Source organism: Trichoplusia ni, chromosome 18, assembly GCF_003590095.1.
Source record: "Trichoplusia ni isolate ovarian cell line Hi5 chromosome 18, tn1, whole genome shotgun sequence".
NCBI classification, from domain to species: Eukaryota; Metazoa; Arthropoda; class Insecta; order Lepidoptera; family Noctuidae; genus Trichoplusia; species Trichoplusia ni.
Window position 1 is genome coordinate 2,554,180 of NC_039495.1, and position 20,329 is coordinate 2,574,508.

Here is a 20,329-nt window from a genome sequence, read left to right on the forward strand (position 1 = left end):
AATATGACTATAATTCTACATACTGGGAGTAAGATTTGAGTCATTTGCATTTTATATTTTGCGATTATGATATAATTTAATAAATAAATTCTCCTATAACATTTCCATGTAAAGTACCTACATTTATTTGTCAGCAGATAAAATTTAAATTATAGAACGTGGAAGCCAGATAATAAGGTTAGAAAATTACGTAGAAAACTTTTATAGGTAGATACTAGTATATAAGTTTAGATTAGATTTATATTGAAATTAAGTTTCTACTCCTATTAAGTTTATCTAAATAGGCAGCTCTGTAAAGTACCTACGTGTGTAAGTGTAAGTACTTCTACAATCCAGGTGCAGTTTATACAAGAAAATTGAAGGAAATCAAGTCCGGTGCAAAGAACCTTCATCTTTCAGCTACATCAGTGTTTAAGGTATTGCAAAATGATATAAAATAGTTTATTGTGCAAATACCTAGTATAAATATTGTCATTTTAAATTATTTATATGTCAGCTGCAGTCGAAATAAACCTTACGGCCTCCTAGACAATTGATATACGTCTCTTGTGTTGCTGATATGTAAAACACTGTAATTTTTAATTTGAAAATATGAACAGGACAAGCAGACATAGAAAAAAAATCGTAGTTAAAATACGATTTCAAAACGAAATCTCTAATCGGAATTCCTACTATTGAATTGACGCATTTCCCCAACTTCAATAGGACCAATAGTTTGTTCAATCATAATGGATTCTCTTAATAACTTTTATTAATATAACACTATTTGTAAACATTTTATTAATTTATAAAGCCAATACTCGTTTTTATCTTAATGCAATTATTTTACTTAAAAAGCGATGCTTGGACCTCAGTTCTCGTTCTCTATATGTTTATAAAGACGCCTTTCTTTCTCACGGTTATACAATATCGTTACCGTAATCTTTGCCCAGCAATGGGCCAGATACACATGCTATTATTCAATCGCAATCATCTCTACGATTACACACATGCGTGTTAAGTACGCATGATTGAATTTTAAATTAATCTTATGTTTCATTTCATCATATAGAAATTGTTTCGCAGTGCGTGTGTAAATGCCTGTTAGCAGGCAACCAATTTGTATAATTGTATTACAAAACATTTCGAAGAAAATCTGTCATGATCACATTTGGCACGCATCAGAATGTGCACATGTAAATGTGACAAAAGGTCAATGTTATCGGGACAGCCTTTAACGAAAAGAAATACCGAATGCCTCAAGTGAATCATAGACTTGTTTGTTGGACTAATTATTTATAACAAGTTGTATAGATCAAATAAGAAAGTTAATGAAGACTACTAACCTTGAGTAATTATGACTAGCTGTCTAAACATAAATTAAAATTGCATTATTGTTGTAAGTATGCAGTAAGCTTTCGCTTTTATTGTAAGAAATAAATAATTTAAAGGCTAAAAACATGTTTTGCCTTCGCCTTCTATCGGCAGTCCCGTGGAACATGATTCAAAATCAAAGTTTGATGACAAAGAACTACACGAGAAGCACTCACTGCTAACAAAATTTATAAATTGTCTCGAAATAGCTATCAAAACTCAATCATAACTTTAATGGACACAAATATTTGAAATATTCGGTGTTACACGACCGTATCTACCCCACTAACCAAATTAAATGGCGGACATTCCACAGAGTCATGAGTAATTGAGTAATACTAGTATTTCGCCGCCAGTTCGGTTATTAAGGAAACTATTATTAACTCCGCATATTCCTAACGCAACGCATAATCTATCCAATCACAGTCCAAATGCGTCAAATTAGAAATAAATCCTATTTTGCAGTAATCGAGTTCCCATATCAGTTTCGCGCCATTTTCGGATGACGCCATCTTTGAAACTACGTTCTAATGCGGTTTCCATTGACGTTCGATAAATAAAAAATAACTAAGGAGTATTTAAACGGAATTCTAAAAAGGTTTATTGAAAACGCTTTAATACTATTACTTTTATTGTGTAGGCAAAAAAAATAGAAAAATATTATAATGATGATGTAAATAGGTACTGAAGAATTGGTTTTGGTTTTTTTAGATTAAGTTAAATAGAAATTAAGAAAAATGATACAGGGTGTTGTTGTGTGTGTGCTTTAGGAAATAAGTTTTAAATAGCAATAGTGTTTCAAGTTTTAACATCGGCCATCAACAGAATGTTAAAAGACCAAAAAAAAAGAGAGCATGGATATCGGCAGCTTTTTTACCACCTTATGTGTCTCAGATTCCAAGGCAAGAGAAATTAATAATCTTTCTACAAACAGACTAAAAACAGTAAATAATCATATAAATATATTCACGAACATCTTACTAAGCTTCATGACAACCACTCAACTCTCAAGTTTTTGTCCTTATAATCATCTCAATATCCTGAGTTTCCAACACCCACACATCCTATGTTGCGTCATCTTCATTATTTATCAACATATGTATGCCTATACATACATAATATATTTATGTATGTAAGTATTACATGGATACAACTGTTTTTGCCTATAGATAAATTAAGCAATTTACTTAGGCCTCTAATATGAATTGATGTAAAAACAGAACGTCGGAAATTAAATCGTCATGTTTGTTAGTTTATGCTTAGATTTCCATAAGACTCTAGTCATGCGGACTATCAACTGCACTCCAACCGCAAATTGCAGTATGAATGCAGTTGACACGACTGTAATAGAACTGCAACCCAAACGTGCAGTCTGATGGCAGTTCAATTGCAATCGGCGTACAGTCGGGCTAGATTTTTTTTTGACATCTCTTACTAAAAAAGAGTGAGAAATTTGTAAAGTTATTAAACATGTATATGTTTTATAAGGCCTTTATAAAGACAAAACTTGAGACTTAAGTCACTCAAGAATAAATTGAGAGCATTTATAAGATTGTTTGGTGCTTTTGAAGCCAAACTTCTACTGCCTACGGTAAACTTGGGTATAATACGATAAAATTAATTGATATTACAGAGTTTATTACACGATTCTAAGAGTAACTAATGGTTAAGACTTTACTGCCACCCCATAAATCGTTTGTGTGCTTTAATGTAATTTGCAACTAAATGACCTACTAAGTAGATACAGAATATTTTTATCGTTTAGCACACTAAAAACAAATAAATCTCATTTTATTTATTTATTATGTTAAGTTTCACGATTACGTCGCAGGTTGAGGTAAAACCGCGGATAAAACGATACATTGACTTGAGTAATGGCACTTTGAGCAATAAAATGTTTGGTGTTCAGAAAATGTTGTTTTTCTTAGTTAATACATTTAAATAAATGTGTCAGCTTTTAAAGAAGGTTACATGAATGTGACTGATACGGTTACATACAGATACAAATAATAAAAACTATAAAATTAATCATTCGATATGATTGAGAGGATACTACGATATACGAAATAGATCTTTAAAGCCAGGGGCCAAAGAAACATGAAAATTTGTCTGTTATAATAGCTAAATCGCTTAAAAGATGTTGATAAAACTTCACACTAGAATTAATTAACCTTCAAAAAACATAACGGCCATTTATAACCAAAAGAACTAGTTAAAAGCAAGCGAACACAAGGGCAAAAGCTAATGTTGAGTATTTGCTAGGTTATTGACAGCCACAAAAAGCGCCGGCACTTCATCAAAGTCTAAACAACTGTTATTATTCTGTCAAATCACGATTCTAAATTCAAAACAAAAGACGAAGTTTTTGCAGTGAATAAAAACTCTTTGTAGAACTTTAATGAATGCCATCCTTTTTTGACGAGACAAAAAACAATGTACTGTCGATTGCGAATCGGTACTAGAGTACTACAAACTTATCTTTTCCGGCAAGAGTGGCGCTAGTAGCGCAGTCATTGCTTCAGAAGAAGCTATTTAAATTTTATGAATTTTAGTTCCAACTTTTATCACTAGTAAAAATAATTTCGTCGAGCACGCAGCATAACCACCAACTTTATTCCAAAGCCCTTAAGGTTAATTTTGCAACAGCATAATACTGACGAATTCTCATTTGACGAATAAGTATTCTTCGAAAAACTCCACAAAACAAAAAAAATGCTTGCATAACAATCATACTTCAATTTCACAATAATCTTAAGGGCTTTAATATTCGCTAAATGTATTCTATTGCTAACTGACCTTCGAAGTACGGCATAAGTATTTGAATAATAAATATTACCTAAGTGGGTATCTGTGTCACTCAGTTTTGTCAATCGATTACGTTATAAGGACATGCTGATGATGTTAATAGCTCTCGTAAACAGTGGCCAAGGCTGGCTCATGCTGTGTAAGTAATGTACACTAGGTACAGTACGTACGAAGACTGTTAAGTACGCTAAGTACAGCAAAGGCTTTAAGTGTTTACATTTCCCTAAGTAGGGTAGCCATGGGACTCAAGAATTAAGGATAATCCTGTTTATAATTTCTTCTTCGTTTTTTTTTGTCATTAATCTAAAATCGTTATTCCTCGTTTACATAATATATTTGAGAATATTGAAATTCACATAACTTATGTAAGTTTGTATTTCTAGAAATCTACATAACACTTCGTAATATTTATTTTAATCTTATTTATGAAGTTTTCTATTCTCTTAGGCTATAGATATATTCGACATGTTGGCTACACCTACTACAAGTGGGAAAAAGAGACGTTGCCTTACGTCGTGTCTTGAAATCAACTACAATACCGTACATTAATGGTAGGCATTCAGCTAGTCTTAAGCGTAGGAACAGATATAAATAAATCACATAAATAAAACTGCCCTTAACCAACCAGTCAGGGTCGACGTCAGCGGTCGACATTGCTCGACCTCACGGTAAATTAATTTGTAAGGTCCTATCGAGATTGCATGGAAACGACGCAATACAGACATTGGGTTACCTGCTAAACGTGAGTTGAGGGTTTCGTCTCAACATGACATGTGTGCCTGTATAGGTAAGGTAAATGAGATCTTGAAGTGGGATCGTTGGTGCTGTTGATTGCATCGTTTTTCTTTAAGCCATTGAATTAAAGGAAAAATGCAGCACTTTGGTGGTTTTAGTCGCTAAGAGCTTTTAGAGGCCGGAAGAAGTCCCTTTCGAGGATTCCCCAGGTAGAGAAAAAGGTTGTTGCTGTTGTGAAGCAAAGTGATGCCTTGCTCTGCGCTTGGTCTCGTTTCCACGTTTATAGTGCTTGAAGAGTTTATAGCGAGATTTATTTTTACACTAAAATATATTTTCAGAGATTTATTAAGCCCTATTACTACTTCTTAAAATTATCAGTAAAGTAGTCAATCAATCTCCTCAGCTTTTGACACCTATAACTATAAATCAATCCGTTTGTTAGTATTTTCAGCATTCACGCTTATAACAGAGCATAGAGACGAACGTAGAGCTTGTGTCGCTAAAAAGGACACAGACAACTTTTTGTCGCCTTTACCAAAATTTCCACAAGCGGTACCTAAAGCGAAAGTTGGTAAAGGCTCACCATCAAAAATAGTTTTTTATCTTACCGTTATAAAGTCACTACAGTGAAATCCGAACCTCCTTCCTTTTAAATCAATTTAAAATGAACGTGTGTAGCGAACAGTAATGTTTTATACAAGTTGTATGTCATAAAAATAAACCCACATCGAAACATATCAAACACTCAGCTCGTAATCACCTTTTGAGGTCAAATAGGCGGGTCAACATATTAATATTTTCATAAACCGTATAATTTACACACATTATGCAACGTTACAAGTATGCAGATTATTCCGATTCTCTTTTCATATTTAATGGTTTTGATCTGTTAATAGCTGTAATTTTCCTCACACGTTATTAGACTCTATGAGTGCGTGTACTTGCATTTTGAGTACCTGATTAACAACGCTTCAATTGACTGCTTTAATGAGTTTTGTGCTGTTTGTGAAGATAATTGCAGCTTTATAAATGCTATCAAGGAAAAGGTGGAAGTTATTCTTCAATTAATACGAGAGCCTATCACTTTGTCTATATAAGAAGGCTGTTGTTGCAGAAAAATAATGCCGCTCTATGCTGTAGAGTGCTCTCTCTCTCTCTCTCTCTTTTCCTCGGATACAACATTGTCACTAAGGTAAGACGAGATGTTGGTAGGCCATCAGGTCCGGTTCAGACATTTAGTCATTGCCATTTGCTTGTCAAAAGGTATCTGAAGTTGCGTCAGAATACCCTAAGGCCCGAAATGAAATAAATAAGTAATTAAAAAATAATTAATCTCCTTTAAAGATTTGTAACTTTAAATGTAAAACATATATCAAGTTTTGATATTTAAACGGTTACTCATATGGCAAGGTCTGTAGTTTCAACCTATTTAGATCATAAGTAAAGGAAAGGTCAGAAATTAAAGCGGAACGTGCGGCTTTATTCACACGTTTGGATTGACATTGGCATGCTCCAGGTCATTTTACCTGAATGATATCACATAGTTCCACGACCTGCCCCCATTCTTAGGGTTTGTCGTTAAAATGAAGCCTAAAGCCGACCAAATGATTATTTTCTCAAATTGAATTATCTGAAATTTAGGCTGTATGTAGTCTAAGCGGCAGTTACATAGGAAGTGTCGTCTCCAGAGTTCTCAAAATGGACATGTGAAAGTGATAAATAAAATCATGTCAAATTCGACAAGAGGCATTTGTTATTTCGGTCATCCTTAAACAATATATTGCTTAATGACGATTTAAATTTTCATGATAATTGTTCAGAACAGAATAGTAGTTTCAATAACCGCCTACATTGAACGTTCTCAGCAAAATACCATCAATTACGATAAACACGATTCTATCTAAACACCATATCCGCAAGGCCGCGAGATCTCTTCACCTGCAGACCTTCTAGGGCACATGTTACTCAACAAGTTATTACTGCTTAATACTCGTTATGTCAGCCTTGTGTGTACATGTAGTACCTACATATCTACATAAGTATGTACATTACATATGTGTGTGTGAGAAGATCACGAGCGCTTGACATCCGACTTGACCCGAACGTTTTGAATACCTTTTAGGTACTTCTTTGTTTTGTTCTTGATTTGAATGTCTGTGATCAATAGCCAGCATTAATTTTGTCTTAAGGTTTTCGTTTTCTCATACCTGTTTTCAGTTCTAACCTGCCAGTCCGCATTGGTGAACAAATTCCAATGATTGGGATTTAGAATATTGTTTCTAATTCAGAATCCGATATTCTGTTGTTTAAATGATAAATGTTTTGTTCTTGCTCTCAGTAGCGGTTCGGAATTTGACATTTAGATCGATTATTGGCTATAATAGGCCCTTTTATATGTAAAAGAAGAATTCTGACTTCATAAGAATGTGAGAACCAACTAGTGCTTCGAGGTACACAGGCTCAATTACACATGCAAGCAGGAAACGAACCAAGTTTTTTTATTAATTTACGCTATAGTAACCTCCTGTAGCCCGCAAAAAGCAACTTAAGTACAATAAATTATATTTTTTACTCATTCTGATACAAAATTGGTATGTAGGTATTGATTGGACAGCTTCCAGAATAACCAGTTATTTAAAAATAGTAGCTGTGATTGTAAACGATGAAAAAACATGACAAAAACGCTTGTCACGATATTGGTGACGAGAAAACGGAACTGTCAACTTACATAGGCGATAAAACGTAACATGTTTATTAATTAGCATTGCATTAATATTCATAACGCCACTGGTATAATGATCCACTAAGCTGCAATGATACATTTAGCATACTAATGTGATAGCGTAAAAAGGTTGGATTTTAGACTTTTTCTTTTATACGTTTAGTGTCCAAAGAAATGTTTTTACGTTCCTTATTTTTGAGAATGTGAAGAACACAGCCCACAGCAGCAGCTTTACAAAACAAGTCCCTTTCTGACGCAAACCAGTCAATACAGTTCCGGATCGTGTCAACTCATTAAATTGCTGATATTGCTGCCATTTCTGCTACAAACAAAACGTTTACAAAACATCAAAGTGAGCTTGTCACATTCAATATGTCCGTATCTCGACACACCTTTAAATAATAGTTGTATTTCCAATCTAAATAAATAAGATAGTCTGGCATTACGCTATATTTGTATTGACTCTGCGAAACATAAAAACTTGAGTTAATTAAAATGCTGACACAATTCCTTTTGCTATGTTTGTCATTAGCCGGCATTCTGTGTCGTGTTACAAAATGTTGTTGGAAAAAATGTTGCCTTGCATTCAATGTGTGGTTTTAAGAGTAATGTTTAGTACTTGGATAAGATAGCCGGTATTAGTAGCAAATAATATTCGTCAGTAACTAGTTTGTTAATAGTCCAAAAGTTAAATGAATCGACAAAACACTGCAATACTATAATATAATATTATTATGTACTCACTGGCTAGCAGCTAAGCAAGGGATAGAGAAATATTGTATAGTTATTGCTGTCAGAATTTGAACTCCAATGACATTATTGAGATAAGTACCATCAGTGCAAGGAGTATGTCATACAGAAGATCATTTTAGCCACAGTACTGGCGAATAGACGTTAATTCTGTGCTTTACCAAGACTGCTACTATAGAAACATTAAGTTTAGTAAGTTTTCGAGCATTTTAAGAGACACGTTTACACAATCCAAACGAACATTTATGTCAAAGTTTCGATTTTAATGCTTCAAAGCTTCCGAAGGTCGTGCGTAGGGCACCATTAAAATAATGGCCACGATCAGAAAACATACTCGTGAACAGTCGTGAGTGTTAGATAAACCCATTTAATACAGTGGTAAGACAATAGTAACATTTACATAAAATAATCATAAACGGGAGTAGAACTTCCCTTCGAAATAATGGTCACCCTATTGTATTTTTTTATATAGGATTAAAAAAAAGCATTTGAAAAGTTATTTTTTTTATTGCGTTTACATAAATACTCTTCTACGAAAAGATTAGAGAAAGCCTCTTTTGGTCAAATCGAATCAATGGTCTATAAGGACATTAAAATGAGTAAAAAGTTTTTAATTTGTTGGAACTGTGAATCTCTTGATGTGAACAGATATTTAGTGAGCAACACTTTTAATTCTTAAAAAACAATCTTAAGAATGTTTTAAACTTGCACAGATAAATTTATGCACTCAGTCTAGGCACAGACTAACTGCTACCGAATTCTTTAACAACCACGCAAAATAATCACTAATCAGTTAATTACAAAAACATTTTAGTTTTATAGTTCTAATCAACTAAAGCACACTTCTACTCCACTCCAGTAATTCCGGATTATACGGCGGTCGCAAACCTGTTCTGTGCATACCAGCGGCAAGTTGCGTCACCGCGCATGCGCCAACACACAAAAAATGGCGGACGAGAAAAATGTTACGAAAGTTAGTTCAGTTCTGGTGATCAATTAAAGTAAACGTTGACAGTAATTGTATAAAATTAATAGAGGTATATTTTAACTATTTACTAAGTACCACTTTTACACTACCACGCTTAAAATATTCATTAATTTGTGCTAATAGTCGTTTTCAGATTTCCAAGTAAGACGTTGCCTTAGTCGAGTTAAAAAGGGTTTGTTGTACTAGCACTCTATAATTTACATAATGTCTAATACAAATGAGTACTTTTATGTAATAAATAAGTTGACAGTTAAAGATACCATCGTTAAACTTCTGCGCCATCTTATAACATGGCCGCCATCAAAATGAGGCGGGTAAACTGCTTGTGTAATCTCTGTCGCTGGGATAACTGGCTGTTAACGTCTCGTTTAAGTTCCGCTATAGTAATATGTGAAAATTCAAATAAACGCCATTTCACAATTTTCATATGGTATGCAGGAATGCTATTTAAAAAGTAATGGCCGATTTAAATTGCATTCTGTAAATGACAAGTCATCTGTCACTGTCATAGTTGGCGCGAAAATTATGTCGTTTGACTTAACGACTAAAATTATCTGCTAATCTTGGTAATATGTTATAAAGATTAAATATGCTGTTTGAAGTGTTGAGAATCTGAGACAGTTTTAATTGCTAAGGAAAAAAATGTAATAGCTTCTCTGGAAATGTTGCTTTTTACGTTATGATCGTACATAATTGTCTTTGGTACGAGGTCAAATACATAGTAATGTCAATAAAAAAGTTATGGCTATAAGATTACCGCACTTTTATTCTGTCTTCGTGATATACGTGCTTTTAACTGCTTCATATAGTATGTGAATTATTGTGAATGCTATGGGAAATAACATTCGATTTGGGCAATTACTCAACCTTCAAGCCGCTTTGGCTGTTACACAGCAAACTAACACTGCCACCGATTTGTAGGTTATTTGGAACATACTTATTTAATTCTGTTTATACACAGCTTCGACTTCATTGTCGGACTTAAAAAATAATTGAGATCATTCTCTTTTTTGAAGTCGATTAAAAAACGGATTTAGTTGTATATTACAATACAAAATAAGTTTCAATTATAAAGATTAAATACATTATTTTAGCTGATAAAAGTAACTACTTTAGTAAGTATTGGCCAATAGAAACTCCAACTGTAGCCAAACATTTGTGAGAAACAAAACAAATTTCAAACAATACTTTGATTTCGCAATATCAATCTGTGGGTAATATTTATCTATTATGTACTTTGTTATTTAGTTACGCCCTTCAGTTGTTTATAAAGGTTTCTGTTATTAAAATTTACTGAAATAATTGCTCGTTTGTAATAACGTTTTGTGTTTTAACCACGGCAAATTGACATTATTCTTTTTGACATCTGTTATAAAGGTAAATACTAATATACTTTCGTAGTCACTTAAAATTACATGAGAGTTAAAATAATCCAACTATTTTTTACAAAAAGCATTGACGGTCATCTATTCATTACCAATGATAATTGATTGCCCAGTTTTTTAAACTAAATTATTTGACAGTTGGTACATCTAATTTGCGCTGTCATCGCCGTCAAATACATTTGACATTTTATTTGACGTTCGATTTTCCCAACACGCACACAGTTTCTTGAACTACATACATACACTAACCGTGAAAAGCTAGGAAAAAAAAAAAACTACTTACATTGTTCGTCAACGCAAAGTGCATAGACATCGCAGGATACGTTGTTGCTGTTACATATCCTGGCAATATTCCAAGGGCTCGCAGTTCAATGTTAATGACATCTAGACCTTTGACTGTTACTGTATCTAGGTACTACTATAGGATATATTGAACACATTATTATGACTACTGCTTTTACAATTCATAGATTTTTAGTAACTTATTTTTATTAGGAAAATAATAATTCAGTTACTTTAAGATATTCACAAAGTAGAATACATGAAAATAGTACCAGCCATGTCGAACGATATCTTTACGAAAAGGTGTTCTCTTTCCATAGAGAAAGATTAGACGAAAACTAGGTGAACATTTACTGAAACCCGACTTGATTGCCAAAAAATTACTATGTGTAAAACAGTAGAAAATAAATCCAAGTACTAAATGCCAAGATACTTTCTTTAGTAATCGCATGTTAAGCGCTAAGTAGGTACCCATTTCCTGGACCAAATCTTCTCTCACAGTCTACTTTTGTATAATTACTATGATTAGCTTCGGCAACCGACGTTTTAAGCATTTCACTTGGTTTGCTAAAGATGCTAAACATTTTCCGCGTTCACTTTTTAAAGGTAACGCAATGCTTACGTGAATACAACCTTTTTCGGACGCGATACTTTCTTTGCGGCCAAATACTTATTAAATAGTTGAAACTGTCAAATGTGCTTTCTCGCTGAGATTAAGTTGTACAGTGGAGGTAGATAAACATTTAAGAACATCATTCTTGGCTTGCGTCTCAGTATTCCAAGGGATTTTTCATATTTCTTTATTTTTCATTGATTCCTCTTTGAGTTGAATGGATACTGTACTCGTCAAAATTAAATGGTTGTTTAAAAAAGTGGCTTTATCATATCATTTTTATTGTAATAAAACAAATGTTCTGTCGTAACATACTATTCAGAACTTGTCATTACGTCTGATTTCCAACAACTCTACCGCGACAACCTTTGAGCAAAAACTCTTAACAAAACGCTTTTTGAGTCTTATTCTTTTCATTACATCGAAGACAAGAATACACATAAAGAAATCATTAAACAAACGTTAACTTTTTATAAACTGAAGTACAGTCCACCACAACACCTACACTAAAAATAAAATGATATAAAATCGCTCACCCTTATATCTAGAACCCAAAGGTTCATTTTGTATTACTTTAGTACAAAACTTGTGTTCCACAACATGATGCTGTGTTCATCCTATTCATAAGTCGTGCAATCAGGAAACAGATGACTATCGTCGTGTGGTAATCATTAAAGGTTCTATGCTGTCTTACGTCGAGGCGTATGAGCTCATCATAATTAAAGTTCCTTGTTACATGATGTATGGATGTAATATGTATCAGACATGTAGTCTTTTGGTATGATATTAAACCTTGGTAGGTAGATTTATATGAAGACAGTTTGAAGTATTTGGGCAGATAAGCAGAATTGATCAGAATGTTGTAGATATGCGGAATCTTCTTTGTTTATTTGTCGCTCAAAAATATAACAGATAGTTGATCCCTGACGTGGTTTTAAACACATAATGGAAAGTCTTAAGTATGCTTGTGTCCTTAAGAAGTTTTTTGTCAAAATCAAAATCTATTTATTCAAACTAGGCTACAAAGTAGCACTTTTTGAAGGTCAATTATACATAGACACCTCCCCGTATCGCCCACCTTTCTCCCCCTTTAAATACAGGTACTTCAGTACTACTTATGTTTTTAATATAACTAGCGCAATCAGACATGTATTTCTGTTTAAAATAAGAGAATGTTTAGATTCCACAGATAAGTATTAGGTGGACACTGAAGTCGTAAAGATAGATAGAGACATCTTTCACATAAATCGCGCATTCTCGCGTACTGCTTTTAATCAATACGTGATGGTATGTCTTTACATAGTTATAAGGCAATAGCGAAAGCGATTGGCGGGAACAAATACAAGGCGGGATTATCGATTGGGGTGTCCGCCGACTGAGAAAAAAGGGAGGAACCGAAATTTTTCTTCTTTTTTTCTTCACACCGACACTCGAAAAGCGGTGTGACTTCGGACTGAGTTTTTCCTATCAGTCAACCAAGAGTGGTGCAGAGATAAAAAGAAGTAGGTGTATTGGGAAGTTGTTATGGGACACTATATATTGCTAGGATACAACAAAACCGTACTTACCTTGCTTTTGTTAAAAATATTGGAAAATCAATGCTTCTGGGTGATCGCTGCCCGCTAACGATAGGACTTTAAAGAATTCAAAGACGAACGTTTGGATGGCGATTATTTACAATTTAAACTTTAAAATTATTTTAAAGTGACGCGCGATCCTTACACTTTTTCATTTTGCGCGGTGAGTTTCGAATGATGGATACCATATGAATATTCTGTTATTAAGCAACTTTATGTAAGCAACTTAAATATAAATATGATCTAAACTTGAGTGATTGTGGGACAATTTTTTTGTGGTTTTTAGCGAAGAACCATAAAAACTCACACACACATCCTTTTTAACCGGTTTAAAAAATGGAGGAAGTTATTAAAACAGGCACTCAGGGGTGATAGATATTAATGTATTATTCAAACATTACCTTCAAGCCATTGTTTTCTCAGCTTTTTAATTATACAGTTAATAGCCACATGTAACGGGGTTCGATATTTTTTGTCTGGCAACACAAACGATTGATTGCAAGTATGGGAGATCTGTGACTTGAATGTATGGGAACATTAATATGTATGAACAATCGATTGGCTTTAGAACAAGCGGCGGAAGTGTTAGCTACTGTAGGTAAATATTTTTCTAAATTATTTTTATTCATGAATGATTATAGACGGACCGACAAAAGAAAATAAAATATTAGTTATTAGACACCTGTTGAATTGTTTTGCTATCAATCGCTAACTGGTTGAAAATTATTTCTCTATAAGTAAATACGTTTCTATGACTTTTACGACTGAACAACGATTTGTACGTAAAATAGACCATTTATTTTAATCTTTATAAACCATTACTATTTATAGCAGTGAATACTCTTTGTAACATTTAAAAATAAATTAAGAAATATAACCTACATTCTTAACATAAATAATTACATTCATACACTTGTATGTATCGTCATAATATTTATTGCGTATTGGAATTAGCAATTAACTCTACAAATAATTATAATTATTCATGTTAACCAACCTTCTTTAAGTAGGCGGTACCTGTAGGTTGTGCTTGACTCCGTAAGGAATGTTAAAAAAAAAAGAGAAATCAATGATGGCGGAAGCAAGTCGGTGTTGCAAATAATAACAAGTCACGGTAAACATGGTAGTTTCTCATGGAAAATTATAAAGAACATAATTTGATTATAAGTAACGGGATTAACTTATACAAATTCTAGTTTTTGGCAGGATGTCAAGTAGTCAGATCTGAGAAGTATTACCTACTGCTTGTCTGAATATTTTTTCAGGCTTTTGTAACTATTGTCCAGATGATGAAACACGGGCATTATTGTAGAACAATTTTTACTAACATATGGATACGCAAAATATGATTATCACAATTATTTTGTCCCACGTGACTAAATTAACCGCAACGAAACTCAATAGCTATGTGTTCTATTTTTATTTCATGAGAAATACAAGTTATTCCGCATTCTAGTGTATAAACCACAGTTAAAACCACAAACATAGGTATCGGGTTTATTATGAACTGCCTAGGTATGAACTTTTAATATTTAACATTCACTTACTGCTTACTTCGGCCGCACCCGCGGGCTAAGCACATTTTGCACATGACTTCATTTTATTTAAGAGTGCCCTAAGTTTAACTATAACAGATTCTTGTTTCAAATGACTAGGTACGAGATTCAACAACTTATTTTGATCGCGGTAGCTAGTGGTTACCGAAAAGGCCGATCAGTTTAATCTGCTGTCAAAAGTTCAAAACTAAGCGACTGTGATTGGTTGACCGAAAGGCAAACAACAAATCAAAGTGTTTGACATTAACTTTTGACAGGTGGTTAAATTAATATTTTGTTTTTATCAGACTTGCAGATACTGCAAGACACCGTTTATAGTATGCGGAATACATTGGAGAAAATATGGATTTGATAAATTTGTAAAGGTAAATTCATAGTCAGCAACTTTCTCCACATTATTTCGCATGTAGCCTGGGCCCCGATTCTGCTATTTTACAATGGCGGATGAATGAATGGCAATTGGATTAAATTTGAAATTATTCCTATTTCCTTAAGTATTTTGCCAATACAATAATTGGAAGTTAACTGTATTGGCCTTGAGTATACCGTCCCGTGCTGAATTTACAATTAATGTGTAGAAAAATGCTTAAGAAAATACGAAAATTGTCATTTTAAGCCAAATTTCATTCATTCATCGGCCGTTGTAAATAGCAGAAGTGGGGCCCTGCCTTGTAGTTAAGCACAGTGGGGTGGCATTATTATTTATTACGAAGATGTCAGTAACGACTAACAACAATACGAATTATTACGAGATGTCGCCAAGCTACGGTCTTGTATACAAATAGGTTGGTTGTTGTAATATTGAGTAATGTCGCATCCTAGCAGTAGGTAAATATTGAGATGTGGTTCCGTAAGTTGTGGACATTTTGCAAGGCTTACAAACGAAATAATAGGTATTTTCAAGACAGAATATTTTTAGGTTATTTCTATAAAATACATTGGTTTAAACTAGTTTAAAGCAAACATGTGTACCGAAATGATAGATGATTGGTATGTAATATGTATTATTTTGACTACCAAAGTTAGCGTCCGATTTTTTAGATCACATTTATCATTTTTACGGACTTAAAAGCCGTTTATTTAGCGTTAACCTAATTAATTTCTCTTGTAACGAAAACTGTAAGCGTTGAAGCACTTTAATTTCACTTTCATAAAAATAACACCTAACGAAGTCATTAAGTGTAAGTGAATTTTAAAATTGAAATTAGTTTCGCACTTCCAGTAACATTATACAAGAATTTTAGCAATATTAATCACTGGGCATTGCGACCGCTACGGTACCCAAGAGTAGGCATTATGTGATATCATCTTACAGCCATGAGGCGTGGCGGGAGATTAACTCGTCTCTCATTTACATAAACTACCAAGTTACATAAGGGAAAGTGGTTAAACTTCGTGAATAACAAATTTACGCATGTCCCCAGCCAGTTTGCTAGTTTTAAAATCCTGTTTATTGTTTTAAATGACGTGATTGACAGAAGAGAGTTGCCGCCAATTGTTTAAATGCGCCATTTTATTTATTATCTGTGGTTTATTACCGACACATTTATTTTTAATGTAATATTTTACATATGAAGGTTTTACCTAGTTATTAATAGTTAAAGTCTTATTAAAATAGCATTAATTCTTAACAAACCAGTCGCCATTAAGTTTTTATATCAGTATAAGTACTCACATACATCGAATAACATTGAGAAACAACCACAACCAAATTATATTTGCACAAATGGATATCAATAATGTATGAGTCATAATTATTTGCTTGAATTACGTAATGCTCGACAGATCCCCATTATACATAATAAGCTGTTTAAAAAATACTTTAAACAAGTTTTTTCTAAGTTCCACGTCAAGTAGGTAGGTACCTTCTTGTTTTTTTTTAGCTTCAGGTTGTTTCAACGCTTAGGCGAACAGTTTAGATTTAATTTAGCAAAAAACCTTTAATGATAGCCGTAACTTACGGCCATAAATTTTGTTTTATTTATAGGTATGAAAGGCGATTAATATAAGGTGCTGAGACAGTAACGAATTAACAATTTAGCACTAAAGTACCGTGAAACAGTGTTACCATAAAATTAAAAGGAGGAAAATAAAGCGCAGGTATCGAAATTGTGTTTTGATGAAGAATTGTTTTGGTTTCTCTTGAATTAACTTCTTGTATTTGCTTAATTTGACCTTTAATTTTCACGTTATCTAATTTGTATTTGTTTGTATCTTAGTCACGTCAAAAGAATATTCTGACTCTGGCCTAGCTAGTGGGCAGAGTTGCGAATATTTCACTGAATGTGTCGTAAGAGTGGTTCATTGATTATCTTTTAACACCGCAAGCAAGTAAAAAGACAAGTACATATAGGTACTTGTATACATGTGAGTACTATCTGAGACCAGATTACAAGACAGACGTCAAATGTATCATTAAACAATATCTTAAAGTTAAACTTTACTCTTCATAAACTTCAACAAGGCGGAACGGTTCGAATATCTTTTGTTTTTCAACACGCTCCGCGAAATGAATATCAATGGTTAGACAATCAATATCACGCGACGTTCTCTTAAATTTTATAGTTTATAGCTATTGTGTGGACAGCGAGAAAACTATGTACACTTATGAGTTTCAAAAGACTCCTTTATACAATCATTTTTTTTAAACGATTCCCGCACTACTGGTTTCAAGTCTTATGCCGCGGGGGGTTTCACAAGGCACATCCACAGTCGAATTAGGTATCATCATTTTGTATTGGGTGTAGAAAACAAAGTTGAAATTCTACTGAAAACTTATGAACATCAATATTCTGGAAGGTTTGAATGATTTTTGTTAGTTCGCTGATCAGGGTTTGTTTATCGACATTCGTTGTTGACTGTACAAATTGACAGGAATTAAGATTTATGTACTTCGTCAATACATTAACTGCTTCGATAGAATGTAAATTTCCAGGAATAAGAAGGCATTTAGGTAGGCATTACCTGTACCTTATTTAGAACCAGATCTTAGTCACCTATTAAATACAATAGTGTAAGTATGAATAATTTCTGATGTCTAGGTACGAAGCGACCTAGCTGTTTAGTAAGGAAATTTTATAAGCTCTTATTTTGCAATACCTATGGAAAGGCTAAAAATCTAAAAGTTTTGCTAGTGAGTAGGTAAAAAGCTAGGTAACGATACCTATAGGGTTATATTTTTGTTTTAAATATATCGTTAATGTTTTTAAAGGCAAAGGCATTACTTGTAAATGCTTTAATTAAACAAAATAGTGGCCTTCAAGTCTTACACTCTACTAAATAAATCATATTTCTTTTCGTAAATTTAAATATATGTTGCACTAATTAGTAAGTAAAGAGGTGCATACCTAATTAATACACTTTCAAATTACTGGATCATAATAATTCTAATGAGTGCACTTTCTAACATTTTCATTTTTTACTTAACATAAATTTTAACTCACCTTTCCAATTGGAGTCCAGTAAGAACGCCAACTTACGTCAATTTAACATCCAATCGTACGTAAACAACTTATCCAATCGTAATCTTAAATATTAAATTATTACAAAATAACAAACAATCATGGGAGTTAAACCCGTTTCCACGGTAAAAATTCTTTCGTATTACACCGACTCGAATAAATATGGTTAAATCACTAAAAGTTCTTCAAATAATCGATTATCGATTAGTTACTAATAAATAATCGATATTTTCACTCACTAGGTTTTTTATTTAAAAATTTAGAAACGTTCACTTCGGCGTCACAGCGCATGCGCCGACAAACGCGCGTTCCTTCGGCGACGGTTCGACTGTCTGAGCCGACCAATCCGCGTGTTGCATTCTCCAAAGATCGAGTTATTACACAAACGAGTTTGAATGGTCGTCAGCTGTCGTAAATAAGCTACGTTGAGTGTACGTTCTTGTAGAACCGGCTAATACGATTGTTTCTTATTCTAAACAAGCCAAACACATTCTTAAGTCGTTTGCACAAGATTTCAAATACATTTATTTCGTGTAGAAATTCTTGAAGTGTTGACGGGATATTGCTATAGGAAATTAATATTACGGCGGTTAGTCTAAGATTTATATTCCTCTAACAGGTATTCAAATGAATGAGAAACTTTTGAAAAGCTATATTGAGCTTTATTCCGTGCAGATAGCATTTAATTTAGCACTTTTATAGTAATTCGGAGTTGATCACCTTAGAAGAAATGCTGTGGCCTCGAGTGGTATGCGCGGTGCATAGTTGAGTGCCCGAAAGCCAGCTCAGAATCTTGATATTTTATCATCGTACGTGACGTAACACCTGCTGAACTTTTATGCTTCTCAATACATGTCATTGTTGTGAAAACGTAACTGGAATTTGCTGAACTTGTGTGACAACTTTGATAAAATAAATTCTTGCCAGCCAGCGTCATCTACATTTGTTAAGGAAAACTCAAATATTTTTTAACCAAATTTAAAATAATACGTAAACATAATGTATGAATTATCGTGATTTTAATAGCTCGGACCTACAAGCAACTTTATTACGCATAATTAAAGAAAATCAACTGAATTAAAATGCTTTTGAAATGAATAAAAGATTAGAACAAATTGAATAATGTTTTAAACGCAACGAGATATAACTATCCGACACTAGATGGCGCTTATCACAACTATTAACAATTAAAACCAATCCACACCTACATTTTTTTACATAATTTATCAATTAATTACAACAAATTATTCTAAAATTTTAACATACCTCACCTTAGGCATCAAATGACTCATTCTTCCCCTAGAATAGAAAAGCAACTGTCACTCACGTACGATTGACTTCCGTCAACACATTTACGTGACTTACCATGTAATGTGTGGGCTAGAGGTACAAGTTAGTGAATGCAGCTAATTCTTAATTATCACCTTCCGCTTAGGTAACGAAGATGTAAGAAGATACTTTTGTGTGAAGCTAATTGACAGTTTACTGATTACGTATTTAATTTGCGGTTTTGCAAAACGGTTTATTGTTATTTTATGTAAATAATGTAAACTGAGAGGTAATCGGCTGGATTTTAGTAGTTGGCTATATTATGTGTATAGATAATTGAGCTTATTTAATGTTAGTCCTTTATATAAGTGATCAATTCCTGCAATATTGGTGCTAAGCAAAATACTTTACTTACACGTCTCAGATTACAACATTCGCCTCACTCCTCTTACCAATTAGTAGGGTAGGTTAAACGTAGCGAAGCTAAGCCAGAAGGCACGTTTTGCAAGGAGGTCTATGTCCAGTACATCCACTATGTCCAACAGTATTTTGATAGTAACTGTCGTGAGAATGATTCATTATTAACCGGAGTCCCTAATCATGAGCTGACGCGGCGGGATCGCGAGTCGAACTGGCGACGAAGTTACGAAACTAGTCGGGCTACCCCGATAAATACGCCTGAGTAAACCGTTACGTCATTTAATAATGTCCAACAGTGGACTGCAACGGGCTTTATCAATATAAATTGAGAACAAACCAATAGTTTGCGGATGTAGTAGGTACTGTATTTACCGTACAATATTGTCACGTGTCAGCGACACTTGAGTACTTAC

General features: G+C 33.6%; 1 protein-coding gene across 2 annotated transcripts in view; it reads right to left on the reverse strand.

Moving 5' to 3' along the window:
• Nucleotides 1-18,708, reverse strand: part of LOC113502811 — a 71,492-nt gene extending 52,784 nt beyond the window's left edge. The window contains exon 1 of one of the 2 annotated variants that reach the window (XM_026884512.1): nucleotides 18,210-18,708. The gene's annotated coding sequence lies outside the window, so the exon portion shown is untranslated. The remainder of the gene's footprint in view (nucleotides 1-18,209) is intronic. The other variant, XM_026884513.1, reaches the window with a different exon arrangement.
• Between the last annotated feature and the right edge of the window lie 1,621 nt (nucleotides 18,709-20,329).